Source organism: Moschus berezovskii, chromosome Y (assembly GCF_049115385.1).
Source record: "Moschus berezovskii isolate FMDL1 chromosome Y, NW_MosBer_1.0, whole genome shotgun sequence".
Lineage (NCBI taxonomy): Eukaryota > Metazoa > Chordata > Mammalia > Artiodactyla > Moschidae > Moschus > Moschus berezovskii.
In genome coordinates, this window is record NC_142489.1 from 26,956,783 (window position 1) to 26,970,550 (window position 13,768).

Below are 13,768 nucleotides of genomic sequence, written 5' to 3' on the forward strand. Positions count from 1 at the left end.
TTGGAGTGTTGACCTGTAAGAAAGTCACTTCTTTTTGAGACTGCAGGTGATTATATCCTTCCAAATTTTTAGGACAAATGAAATTTCCCATGGCCTTTACTCCCCCTTGCCCCAAGTAAACCATCAGTATCCTTTAGAAATTAGAATGTTGTCGTGTCTAAATTAAAAGCCCCCAAGAGTGTGTCAAGCCTGGAATGTTTTCAGATTGCATACTTCTGTTCTTGTTGTTGTTGTTTGTTTGTCTGTTTGATTTAATTTGGAAAAGAGCTCCGGTGGGACTCTATCAGAGCAGCAACAAGCTACAAAGCCAGCTATCTGCTCTTGCAAGATGAGAGAGAGAAAGGACCTTTTTGTGGTTGTCCTTTGCCCAAGGAGGTATCAGACTAGCTAATCAACAAGAAAAGTACACTTTTTAATCACATGTCAGAAAAGTGAGGCACTAAAGTTGCTTTTTCAGGTGAGAAGCCTTGCCTGTGGCATCTCTGCCTTTTAGAAAGGCCAAGCTCAAAGCCACTTCTGCCCCCTCAAGGGGAAGGGGCAGTGGCTGTGACCGATATCTGGAAGGTTGTCCTAGGCAAGGATAGGGGTGTCCTCACTCTAGGTAGAGATCTTCTCCCAGCCCCAGCCTGTGTTCTTGCCCAGGACTTTGGCTGAATTCTTCCCCAGAGGAGCAAGAGGGCCAGACACTTGTGTAACCGCCAAGACAGCCCCACCCCCAGGAAGAAAAGTCAGCCTGTCAGCACTCTTTCCCTTTCACATTCCTTGGTTTTCCCAGACCGACAGTTAACTGAAAATTTCCCCTAGAATAATCAAGAACTCCTGTCTTTTCTGGGTGATAGAAATCTAAAAATGATAGGCATGGAGTCATGCAGCAGAAGCATGCTGGGCCCCTACAAAAGGTGTTGTCATTAAGGGCTTCCTTGGTGGCTCAGATAGTAAAGAATCTGCGTGCAATCCTGGGGGCCCAGATTTCTTTCGCTGGGTCGGGAGGATCCCCTGGGGAAGCAAATGGCAACCCACTCCAGCATTCTTGCCTGGGAAATCCCATGGACAGAGGAGCCTGGCGGGCTACAGTCTATGAGGTTGCAAAAGAGTTGGACACGACTGAGCGACTTCACTTTCAGTCCTTATTAAAAAGTGTTAGATGTCCAGGCACGTTGTTTGAGATCAAGGATGCTGACTGGCACCAGTGTTTTTTGTGTGAACCCGAGGGGGTCCTCTCTGGGGGTGCATGTTCATCTCTCCTGTGCCTGGGGCCCCTGCAGTCACAGCTGACTCCCTTCCCCTCACAGATGAATACTCATGTGGTCACCCCTTCTCCGCTGTTCAGTGCTTCTGGCTCTAACCTGCCTTCCGGCCAGCCCTTCTCACTGCCTGTCCTCACGCACCAAAATTCTGTCTATTCCTGGGCATGTCTTGGCTAAAACTGTTCTCCTCCAAAATTTCCCTGCTGCCTGTTGAAATCCTGCCCTCCACACTCATAACTCAGTTCCTCCCAGTAGATACACTCCGAACGGCAGCGTTTTTCAAACTCTAGTCACTTGTATTCATTATTTTTGTCATTCCCAAGACCTGCTGGTACAATTACTGCCTTAATATATTTTTTATCTGGAGCAGCAGCTCTTAAATTGAACTCAATTTTGGACATAAACTTGACTACAAGGCAGTAGGTAAACAGTATTTTGTGCTCTACATAAAAGATGCACTATGGATAACTGCAGTCAAAATAAAAGCAGGGCTTCTAAATTCTCCATAAATACCATTATCCTGGCGATGGGTCTGCCCTTGGTGTGGAGTTCCCTTGAGCGTTAGGTGTCAAGGTACCGAGACCACACTGAGACTATTCTGAAAGGAATTAGAAGAGATGGAAGAAAATACTCTTTTTTTTTTTTTTTTTCTGGGTGATTCATTGTTGTTCAGTGCTTTGGCCTTTGGGAGGCTGTCTGATTCCTTGGGGTATGTGCTCTGTAGGTGTCCTGGCCAAGGAAAGGGTTCCTGTTAATGTCCAGATGGACTTTGGCTAAGTCTTTCTCAAAGTGCTGACTGAACTCTAACTTTGTAAAACAAGGTACTTGCAATGATTCTGTTCATCCACTGGGTCATGGACTAGCAGGTGGGCAACTCCAGGCTAGGGGCTGGGTCATGTTGACCTCAGTCCCCCAGAGGCCTTGGCAAGTATCTCAAATGTGAGCAAGCACCTAACCCAAGGAGACTGATGTTTTAAGCTAGAATATGCTGCAGAAGTGGCCTAAGCATATAAAGTGAGAATGTGCTAATTCACCGGGAGGTCCTTGGCATGGTAGCCTGGGATGGTCACCTAGAACTCACTGGCCTAGAGACCCTGCAGGTCAGCCTGAGTCCCGTCTACTTTCTGTTTCGTTTTTTCATGTGTTGGCTTCCATTGTAGGTAAAGCTCCACCATCCACAACAGCAGGCAGCCAGTCTCCGCCGGAAATGCCGGTCCTCACCTGCTCATCCTCCCAAACTCGCACGGCTGGTGTCATGGCCCCCACCAGCACCACCTGCACGGTCACCGCCCGACCGCTGCTGCTGCCGCAGCCTCCGCCACCACTACCACCAGCACCACGGGTAACCCGGTGAAAAAGCAGAGGCCGATTTTACCAAAGGAGACTGCCCCAGCCGTGCAGCAGCTTCTGTGGAACTCATCAAGTAAGTTTCAAACGTCCTCCCAAAAGTGGCACATGCAGAAGATGCAGCGCCAGCAGCAGCAGCAAAGCCAGCAACAGCAGCCTCAGTCTTCCCAGGGGACGAGATATCAGAAGAGACAGGCTGTGAAAGGTACCGTGCCTCCCCGCTCTGCTGTCCATGGCACCCGCTCCTTTTTTGCCGCATGGACTGGGGAAAAATAGTCCTTGTTTTATTTATTTAGTTACCCTTGGTTGCCTGGCCACTGTATTCTGGAGGTCTGATACATTCCATTTGGCATTATTCTGAAAAATTATTTTGCAGCTTGTTTTTGTACTTTTCTTTTTTATTTTTCATTTTATAAACGCTATACACAGGTCTTCTTAGAAGGGGGTGAAATGGATGCCTGAATGCACAAACATCTACTGTATTTTTTGACTTTCTATTTCATTCTTCACCCTTTCTCAGAGGTATTGTTAACCATAAGATGTTTTTCTAATTCATGTATGCATATATATTTATGTATGTGTATATACACATTGGACTGCAAGGGGATACAACCAGTCCATTCTAAAAAAGAACAGTCCTGGGTGTTCATTGGAAAGCCTGATGCTAAAGCTGAAGCTCCAATACTTTGGCCACCTCATGCAAAGAGTTGACTCACTGGAAAATACTCTGATGCTGGCAGGGATTGGGGGCGGGAGGAGAAGGGGACAACAGAGAATGAGGTGGCTGGATGGCATCACCGACTTGATGGACCTGAGTTTGAGTGAATTCCAGGAGTTGGTGATGGACAGGGAGGCCTGGCGTGCTGTGATTCATGGGGTCGCAAAGAGTCAGACACGACTGAGCGACTGAACTGAACTGAAGTATAATGATCCTTCCAGGGGAACTTGGGAGTTGGCAAGAAGGAACTCATTGATGGTATGGTTCCTAATTCCCAGATTGTCCTGTTAAAGATAAATAAAACTGGCCTTTAGATGAAGTAGTTAGGATAGATTTTAATCTGCTGTTTACTGTTGCCATAGGGCAAAATGTCCAGCATGAACTGAAGTCAACTCCAGTGTGTACACAGGGCACTGGAGTTTTAAAGGGAGCATTTGGGAATAGGGAGTGGGAATCATGGGGACTCTATAGAGTCAGAAAATGAAAGTTTTACAAAAAGTGGGAAGGGGGTGTTGGTCCATGTGAAATATCTGGGTTTGCTAACTCTGTTCCCTCTTAAAGGTAGGCTTCTGCCCTCCCATAGAGACTGGGCAGTGGGCCCTATCGTTGGGTGTTGACTGGATCAAGCAGGCCATTCTATTGGCAGCCTTGAGTTTTCTTCAGTTCACTTCAGTTGCTCAGTCGTATCCGACTCTTTGCAACCCCATGAATCACAGCACGCCAGGCCTCCCTGTCCAGCACCAACACCCGGAGTTCATTCAAACTCATGTCCATCGAATCGGTGATGCCATCCAGCCATCTCATTCTCTGTCGTCCCCGTCTCCTCCCGCCCGCAATCCTTCCCAGCATCGGAGTCTTTTCCAGTGAGTCAACTTGTCGCATGAGGTGGCCAAAGTGTTGCAGTTTCAGCTTTAGAATCAGTCCTTCCAATGGACACCCTGGATTGATCTCCTTTAGAATGGACTGGTTGGATCTCCTTGCAGTACAAGGAACAGGGTCTTCTCCAGTACCACAGTTCAAAAGCATCAATTCTTCGGCGATCAGCTTTCTTCACAGTCCAAGTCTCACATCCATACATGACCACAGGAAAAACCATAGCCTTGACTAGACGGACCTTGGTTGGCAAAGTAATGTCTCTGCTTTTTAATATACTATCTGGTTTGGTTATAACTTTCCTTCCAAGGAGTAAGCGTCTTTTAATTTCCTGGCTGCAGTCAGCATCCGCAGTGATTTTGGAGCCCCAAAAAATAAAGTCTGACACTGTTTCCACTGATTCCCCATCTATTTCCCATGAAGTGATGGGACCAGATGCCATGATGTTTGTTTTCTGAATGTTGAGTTTCAAGCCAACCTTTTCACTCTCCTCTTTCACTTTCATCAAGAGGCTTTTGAGTTCCTCTTCACTTTCTGCCATAAGGGTGATGTCATCTGAATATCTGAGGTTATTGATATTTCTCCCAGCAATCTTGATTCCAGCTTGTGCTTCCTCCAGCCCAGCATTCCTCATGATGTACTCTACATATAAGTTAAATAAGCAGGGTGACAGTATACAACATTATACTGTATACTCCTTTTCCTATTTGGAACCAGTCTGTTGTTCCATGTCCAGTTCTGACTGTTGCTTCTTGACCTGCATACAGGTTTCTCAAGAGGCAGGTCAGGTGGTCTGGTATTCCCGTCTCTTTCAGAAGTTTCCACAGTTTATTGTGATCCACACAGTCAAAGGCTTTGGCATAGTCAATGAAGCAGAAATAGATGTTTTACTGGAAATCTCTTGCTTTCTCCATGATCCAGCGGATGTTGGCAAGTTGATCTCTGGTGCCTCTGCCTTTTCTAAAACATCTGGGAGTTCACGGTTCACATATTGCTGAAGCCTGGCTTGGAGAATTTTGAGCATGACTTTACTAGCATGTGAGATAAGTCCAATTGTGCAGTAGTTTGAGCATTCTTTGGCCTTGCCTTTCTTTGGGATTGGAATGAAGACTGACCTTTTCCGGTCCTGTGGCCACTGCTGAGTTTTCCAAATTTGCTGGCATGTTGAGTGCAGCACTTTCACAGCATCATCTTTCAAGTTTTGAAATAGCTCAATTGGAATTCCATCACCTCCACTAGCTTTGTTCGTAGTGATGCTTTCTAAGGCCCGCTTGACTTCACATTCCAAGATGTCTGGCTCTAGGTCAGTGATCACGTTATCGTGATTATCGTGAGTTTTCTTAGGTGGGGAATTTAAAGGGGTGGGGTTCATCCTAGGGATGCAGCCTTGAGCTGTTGGAAACTGTGTTACTCCTTAAAGACCCAGGTGTAGGCCTTGCTGAGAAAGGACTCCATGGAGCCTTGCTCAAGTTTGGCCAATGGGAGAATCTTTGTCCCTTGAAAGCAGAGAAACTCAAAGAGTGTGGATTGGGCCCTGCTCCCACCACATCTTCGAGCGGGGACCGCCTTCCCCAGGCAGTGGGGTGACCAAGAACTTTTGCTTTCCCTGCTGTCCAGCAGAAAGTGATCACACAGAACCCATCCACCTCCACCATCACCCCGGTGACCAGCACCTTGTTGTCTCCCCTGGTCACCAGCTCAGGTTCCACAAGCAACCTTGCATCCTCCGTCAGGGCAGCCCATCACCTCCGCTTCAGCTGATGTCGATGCAGAGACCACCAAGTACACTAGCCACGTGAGTGCCAGTTGCGTGATAGGGGAGGACCAGCCTTGGATATTTGCAGGAATTAAAGGGGACCAGGAAGTGGTGGAGTCCCTCCTCAACTCGCCTGTCCTCTTGGCATGTTCCTTGTTAGGGATGTGGTGGGCAGGCTTGCCTGCTGTGTGTTCACTTGTGGGCACACTCTCCGTTTAGGTTCTGTCTTCTGTCTTTTAAAATTTATTATATTGAAGTATAGGTGGTGTACAATGTTCTGTTAATTTCTACTCTATAAGAAAATGATTCAGTTATATTCACGTATACTTTTTCACATCCCTTTCCATTATGGTTTATCTCAGGATATTGATTGTAATTCCCTGTGCTATCAGGAGGACCTTATTGTTTATTCTATGTGTAATAGTTTGCATCTGCTAATCCCAGATTCCCAATGTATCCCATCCACCACCCCAGCCCTCCTCTCTACTTCTCTCTTAATTTGCCAAGTGGTTTTATGCTCACTGTTGAATTTGGGCAAGTAAACCTTGCAGATATCCTTGCTGTCGGATGAGAGCGCTCTCGAGTGATGTTCAGGTTCATGTCTTTGGAACCCAGGGAGTGAAAATCACCACCAGAATTGCAGCTCTCTGGGGAGTCCCTTCTGCTCCCTGCTGGTGCCTCGAACAGCAATTGATACATAGTTATGTTCTATGTATACATAGAATGAAAGCAGGTTGCTGCCTAACTTCTCACTGGGCTTCTTATTAATAATATATTTTCTTTAAGTGTGAACATTTTTTAAAGTCTTTACTGAATTTGTTGTAATATTGCTTTATTGTCCTTCTTTTAAAACCTTTTGGTGTTTTGACTACAAGTCATGTGGAACCTTATCTCCCTGACTAGGGAATCAAACCTGTACTGCCGCCAACATTGGAAGGCAAAGTCTTAACCACTGGTCTTCCAGGGATGTCCTCACACGCATTTTATAGATGAGCATACTGAGATCTGGCCAGGTCACACAGCTTGTCCAGGGTTGCGTAATCCGTGAATGTCTAATTGGCATTTGAATGGTAACAGCCAGCATCTAGAATATCCTCTTGACCTGGCTTTGAGCTGACTTGTGAATTCACACCAGGCCTGCTGACCACAGCTGTCCGGTGTCTACAAACTGATTGTTGTTACATGTGGCTTTTTAAAGCAACCAACCCCGCTTAAGAGTCAGTGTGGCTAAAGAGATAAAATCCAAGTCTTGGGGTTACGTCTCTTATTTAGTATTTCTGTCCCCCCGTTTTGAACACAACAAGAATTTTTATCAAATCCCTGAGTTTCAGAACAAGAAGTGTTCAACTATTAGGTGTAGTGGCAGCCTCAGGGTTTTTTACTTACCTGTTCATCACCTTGAACTAGGATTGACTTCATATTTTTATTTCTAGTGACTTAACAGAAATAAAATTAGGTCTAAACTCACCAGATCCTATTCTTCAAGGCTTGAAGCCTAAGTCCATCTTCATTCTGTTAAAAACCAGTGATTAGCATGCAAGTGTTAAAGAATTAATACAAGTTTTCCTGGTGGCTTGTCGGTAAAGAATCCTCCAGCCCCTGCAGGAGATATGGGGTCCGTCCCTCATTGGGGAAGATCCCTCATGCCCTGGAACAAGTAAACCCACGCACCACAACTACTGAGCCTGTGCTCTAGAGCTTGGGAACTGCAACTACTGAAGCCTGTGACTAGAGCCCATGCTCTACAACAAGGGAAACCACCACACTGAGAAACCCGTAAACTGCAACTAGAGAGTAACCCCAATTCACTGCAACTAGATGAAACCTTGCAAAGCAGCAAAGACCCAGCACAGCCAAAAATAAATGCATAAATAAAATTTATTAAAGAATTAATGGTACCACTTGGAGCCTTTCTTCCTAACAAGAGCTGCTGTAGAATGACAAGAGAATTGAAAGAGGGTAATTTTTAAAATTAACTGATTTAAGATGTCCGGTATTGCCCAAATGGCTTTCATTTTTTAATTGCTTATCTATTTGGCTGACCCAGGTCTTTAGTTGTTGTGTGCAAATTCTTAGTTCACACGTGGGATCTAGTTCTCTGACCAGGAATCAAATCCAGGCCCTCTTCATTGGAGGTGCAGAATCTTAGCCACTGGACCATGAGGGGAGTCCCCCCAGATGGCTTCTTGTTTGCTTGCCATTGGTTGGACTTCTTGTATCGCCTCCCATTGATTTGGTCCAAGTCATCTATTGACAGATGAGAAAACTGAGGCTGCCACGCAGCTCTGGCTAGTGTTCACGCCAAGCCAGTGTTCTCCTCTCCTGTAGCCATTTTTATTCCATCTCCTATAGCCCTCCGCTTTACTTGTGGAACAAAATTGAGGAATGAGCTTTTGGATAGGCATTTTCATCGCTGTTAGGAAAATGAATACAGAGACATAGTTTTGGACCTGGGCAACTTGCTTGTGTCTGAGGTGACCCAGAGTTGTGTGTTTTGGCAGAAGGGCTCTTTTTTTATTAATGTTGAGTTCTTTGCTGCATTTGGAAGTGAGAATGAAGGTCAGATCAAAAATTCATGATTTCTTTAAAATGAAATGTAACTATGGCATTAGTAAAGTATTGACTTTCATCCACTTTCTAGAGTTTTCTCATTTTGTTTGAATATTTTAAATGGGCCTGAGCAGGGAGATCCCTGCAGTATGACGGACCGTAAAGCACAAAGTGTTTTTGCTGGCAGCCTCCCCCTGTGGTCTCTGCAACAAAGGGTAGGAGCAACATTTCAACAGATACTTTCTTTATTCATTTTCTGCCTATTTTGGGGGTTCTTTGGAGGTTACTGTTTTGGGGGTTGGCAGCAACTTTGCGATTACATGTTTATGAGAATTAATTCCTTTGTGAAAATAAGAAAACAGGTATTTCTTTATGAACTCATCAGCAGGTTGTGAACCACGGTCTCCTCTTTTCCTCACTTAATCCTTGTGCACACCCTACAAGGGGGCACTGTTATTATTCTTGCTTTATGAATGGGGCTCAGAGAGAGCTGTGGATGATAAGATACAATTGCAGGAACAAACTCGGGCATCAGATACAAGGGTGCTCCTTGTCCTATTTTCTTGCTGAATTGGAGCAAACTGCATAGCACAGCGATGTCTTGGCAGTGGCTGGGCCAGATCTGAGACCTGGTTTGTTCTCCCATCCCCTTCTGTCCCTCCTGTGATGTGGGAGGGGGTGGCAGGTATGTGCCCATTTAGGTCACCGGAGAGCATTGATTAGAGTTCCCTGTGCTGACAGTAGGTTCTCATAAGTTATCTCTTGTATACATAGTAGTGTATATGTACAGTATGTGCATATGTCAGTCGCAGTCTCCCAAGCTGAATCTCCCCAATCCCCATTCCCCTACTTTGGTAGCCGTAACTTTGTTCGCTACATCTGTGACTCTGTTTCTGTGACTCTCATCTCTGCCATCTTTTTGGATTCCACATATAAGCGACGTTGGACAATATGGTTTCTCTTCCTATCTTACTTCACTCTGTTTGACAGTCTCTAGGTTCACCCACGGAGAAGGCAATGGCACCCCACTCCAGTACTCTTGCCTGGAAAATTCCATGGGTGGAGGAGCCTGGTAGGCTGCAGTCCATGGGGTCTCAAAGAGTCAGACACGACCGAACGACTTCAGTTTCACTTTTCACTTTCATGCATTGAGAAGGAAATGGCAACCCACTCCATTGTTCTTGCCTAGAGAATCCCAGGGACGGAGGTGCCTGGTGGGCTGCTGTCTATGGTGGGGCACAGAGTCGGACATGACTGAAGCGGCATAGCAGCAGCAGCAGATTCACCCACATCTCTGCACACGGCACTGTTTCATGCCTTGTAATGGGTGAGCAATACGTTGTTGCATATATGTACATCTTCTATATACATTCCTCTGTCAATTTACATTTTTGGTTTTGTCCCTGCCCTGGTTATTGTAAATAGTGCTACAGTGAACACTGGGGTGCGTGCATCCCTTTGAATTATGGTTTTCTCCAGATACAGGCCTAGGAGTAGGATTGCTGGGTCACATGGTAGCTTATTTTCAGTTTTTAAGAAGCATCCATATAGTTCTCCTTAGTGGCTATACCAGTTTACATTCGCACCAACTACTTAGGAGGGTTCCCTTTTCTTCATACTGTTTCCAGCGTTTATAGTTTCAGATTTTTTGATGATGGCCATTCTGATTGGTGTCAGGTTGACTCCTCACGGTAGTTTTGATTTGCATTTGTCTAATAATTAGTTTCGTTAAGCACCTTTTCATGTGTTTGTGGGCCATCTGTATGTCTTCTTTGGAGAAATGTCTATTGAGATCTCCGCCCGCCCCCGCCCATTTTTTGATTGGGTTATTTGGTTTTTGTTTGTTGTTGTTGTTTGTTTTTATATATTGAGCTTCAGTTCAGTTCAGTTCAGTTCAGCTCAGTCGCTCAGTCGTGTCTGACTCTCCGCGACCCCATGAATCACAGCACGCCAGGCCTCCCTGTCTATCATCAAATCCCGGAGTTCACTCAAACTCATGTCCACAGAGTCGGTGATGCCATCCAGCCATCTCACTCTCGGTCGTCCCCTTCTCCTCCCGCCCCCAACCTTTCCCAGCATCAGGGTCTCTTCCAGTGAGTCAACTCGTCGCATGAGGTGGCCAAAGTATTGCAGCTTCAGCTTTAGCATCAGTCCTTCCAATGAACACCCAGGATCGATCTCCCTTAGAATGGACTGGTTGGATCTCCTGGCGGTACAAGGGACTCTCAAGAGTTGTGTCCAACACCACAGTTCAAAAGCATCAATTCTTCGGCGATCAGCTTTCTTCACAGTCCAACTCTCACATCCATACATGACCACAGGAAAAACCATAGCCTTGACTAGACGGACCTTGGTTGGGAAAGTAATGTCTCTGCTTTTCAATATATTATCAAGGTTGGTCATAACTTTTCTTCCAAAGAGTAAGCGTCTTTTAATTTCCTGGCTGCAATCAGCATCTGCAGTGATTTTGGAGCCCCAAAAAATAAAGTCTGACACTGTTTCCACTGTCTTTCCATCTATTTCCCATGAAGTGATGGGACCAGATGCCATGATCCTTGTTTTCTGAATGTTGAGCTTCAAGCCAACCTTTTCACTTTCCTCTTTCACTTTCAACAAGAGGCTTTTGAGTTCCTCTTCACTTTCTGCCATGAGGGTAGTGTCATCTGCATATCTGAGGTTATTGATATTTCTCCCAGCAATCTTGATTCCAGCTTGTGCTTCTTCCAGCCAGGCGTTCCTCATGATGTACTCTGTATATAAGTTAAATAAGCAAGGTGACAATATACAGCCTTGATGCACTCCTTTTCCTATTTGGAACCAGTCTGTTGTTCCATGTACAGTTCTGACTGTTGTTTCCTGAGCTGCATACAGGTTTCTCAAGAGGCAGGTCAGGTGGTCTGGGAGTCCCATCTCTTTCAGAATGTTCCACAGTTTATTGTGATCCACACAGTCAAAGGCTTTGGCATAGTCAATGAAGCAGAAATAGATTTTTTTCTTGAACTCTCTTGCTTTCTCCATGATCCAGCCCATGTTGGCAATTTGATCTCTGGTGATTCTGCCTTTTCTAAAACCTGCTTGAACATCTGGGAGTTCACGGTTCACATATTGCTGAAGCCTGGCTTGGAGAATTTTGAGCATGACTTTACTAGCGTTTGAGGTGAGTGCAATTGTGCGGTAGTTTGAGCATTCTTTGGCATTGCCTTTCTTTGGGATTAGAATGAAGACTGACCTTTTCCAGTCCTGTGGCCACTGCTGAGTTTTCCAAATTTGCTGGCATATTGAGTGCAGCACTTTCACAGCATCATCTTTCAAGTTTTGAAATAGCTCAATTGGAATTCCATCACCTCCACTAGCTTGGTTCGTAGTGATGCTTTCTAAGGCCCACTTGACTTCACATTCCAAGATGTCTGGCTCTAGGTCAGTTATCACGTTATCGTGACTATCTTGGTCGTGAAGATATTTTCTGTACAGTTCTTCTGTGTATTCTTGCCACCTCTTCTTAATATCTTCTGCTTCTGTTATGTCCATACCATTTCTGTCCTTTATCGAGCCCATCTTTGCATGAAATGTTCCCTTGGAATCTCTAATTTTCTTCAAGACATCTCTTGTTTTTCCTATTCTGTTATTTTCCTCTATTTCTTTGCATTGATCACTGAGGAAGGCTCTCTTATCTCTCCTTGCTATTCTTTGGAACTCTGCATTCAGATGCTTATATCTTACCTTTTCTCCTTTGCTTTTTGCTTCACTTCTTTTCACAGCTATTTGTAAGGCTTCCTCAGACAGCCATTTTGCTTTTTTGCATTTCTTTTCCATGGGGATGGTCTTGGTCCCTGTCTCCTGTACAATGTCACGAACGTCCGTCCAGAGTTCATCAGGCACTCTATCTATCAGATCTAGTCCCTTAAATCTATTTCTCACTTCCACTGTATAATCATAAGGGATTTGATTTAGGTCATATCTGAATGGTCTAGTGGTTTTCCCTACTTTCTTCAATTTAAGTCTGAATTTGGCAATAAGGAGTTCATGATCTGAGCCACAGTCAGCTCTTGGTCTTGTTTTTGCTAACTGTATACAGCTTCTCCATCTTTGGCTGCAAAGAATATAATCAATCTGATTTCGGTGTTGACCATCTGGTGATGTCCATGAGCTTATAATTCCTTTTGGAGATTAATTCCTTGTGGGTTGTTTCATTTGCAAATTTTTCTCCCATTGTGAAGGTTGTCTTTTTGTTTTGTTTATGGTTTTCTTTGCTGTATACAGAAAGATTTAGATATATGTCACCTAGCAAAAGCCTCAGGGAAGTTGATAACACGAATTGTTTATCTCTCAGATGATGGATGCAATAAAATGCATGATGATGGAATTATATAACGATCGTAAGTGTTCTAAGAACACTACTGGTAGCACAATAGATGAAGTCAGAGATGACACTTGTCATTCTTGTTTTGTGGTTGTTTTGAGTGTTTCACTTTTTTTTTTTTTTAAGTTTTTAAATATTGGGGTAAAATTGCTTTACCATGTTGTGTTAGTTTCCGCTGTACAACAGTGTCAACCAGCAGTATGTAAATATGTGTCTCCTCTCTCTTAAGCTTCCTTCCCATTCTTCATTCCCTGTTTGCTAAGGGTGTTTTCTCTGGGCTGCTGTGGAGGCCCCTGAAGAAGTTCTCCGGAGACCGCTGTCAGGTTCTGGCTCCAGTTACCAGGCTCACTCTGCCTTGATGGTGGCAGTTGAGGGTATTTCTTCACTTGGGTAGGAAACTGCTGCTGTGGAGACACACCCTGCCCTGTGTGATCACCTCACTTCTTTTTTTTATTTTAACAGTTAGAAGATAACAATGTTTGTTTAATCTAATTTCCCTCTCAGCATCATGCCTTTCTTTTTTTTTTTTTTTTCTTTTCTTTTTTATTTATTTATTTTTTTTTTTAGAGGCTAATTACAATATTATATTGGTTTTGCCATACATTGACATGAATCCACCCCGGGTGTTCATGTGCTCTCTCTTGAACTTCTAATCAAACGGCTGAAGCCAGAGCCTGAGTGGTTGACCCACTGGCGAAACCAAGAAACCAGTTATTTGGGTCCCATGTAAAACTGGCTGCTTTGTCATCTCCTGAAGTTTGGACTTTTTTATTCGAGTGCTCTTGGTGTTCAAGAGGTAGTATCCCAAGCTTCCTGAATTTAGGTGATTACATAGAGAAAAGAGTGGTTAAAAGATTGAAATGTCCAGTTCTGAAGCGACCCACTTATTTTTTTTCAAAGCCTCGTTGAATTTTCTT

General features: G+C 44.5%; 1 pseudogene; it reads left to right on the plus strand.

Moving 5' to 3' along the window:
- The window catches only part of LOC148773085 (MYND-type zinc finger-containing chromatin reader ZMYND8-like), a 114,435-nt pseudogene that overhangs the window by 14,644 nt on the left and 86,023 nt on the right, over positions 1-13,768 (plus strand).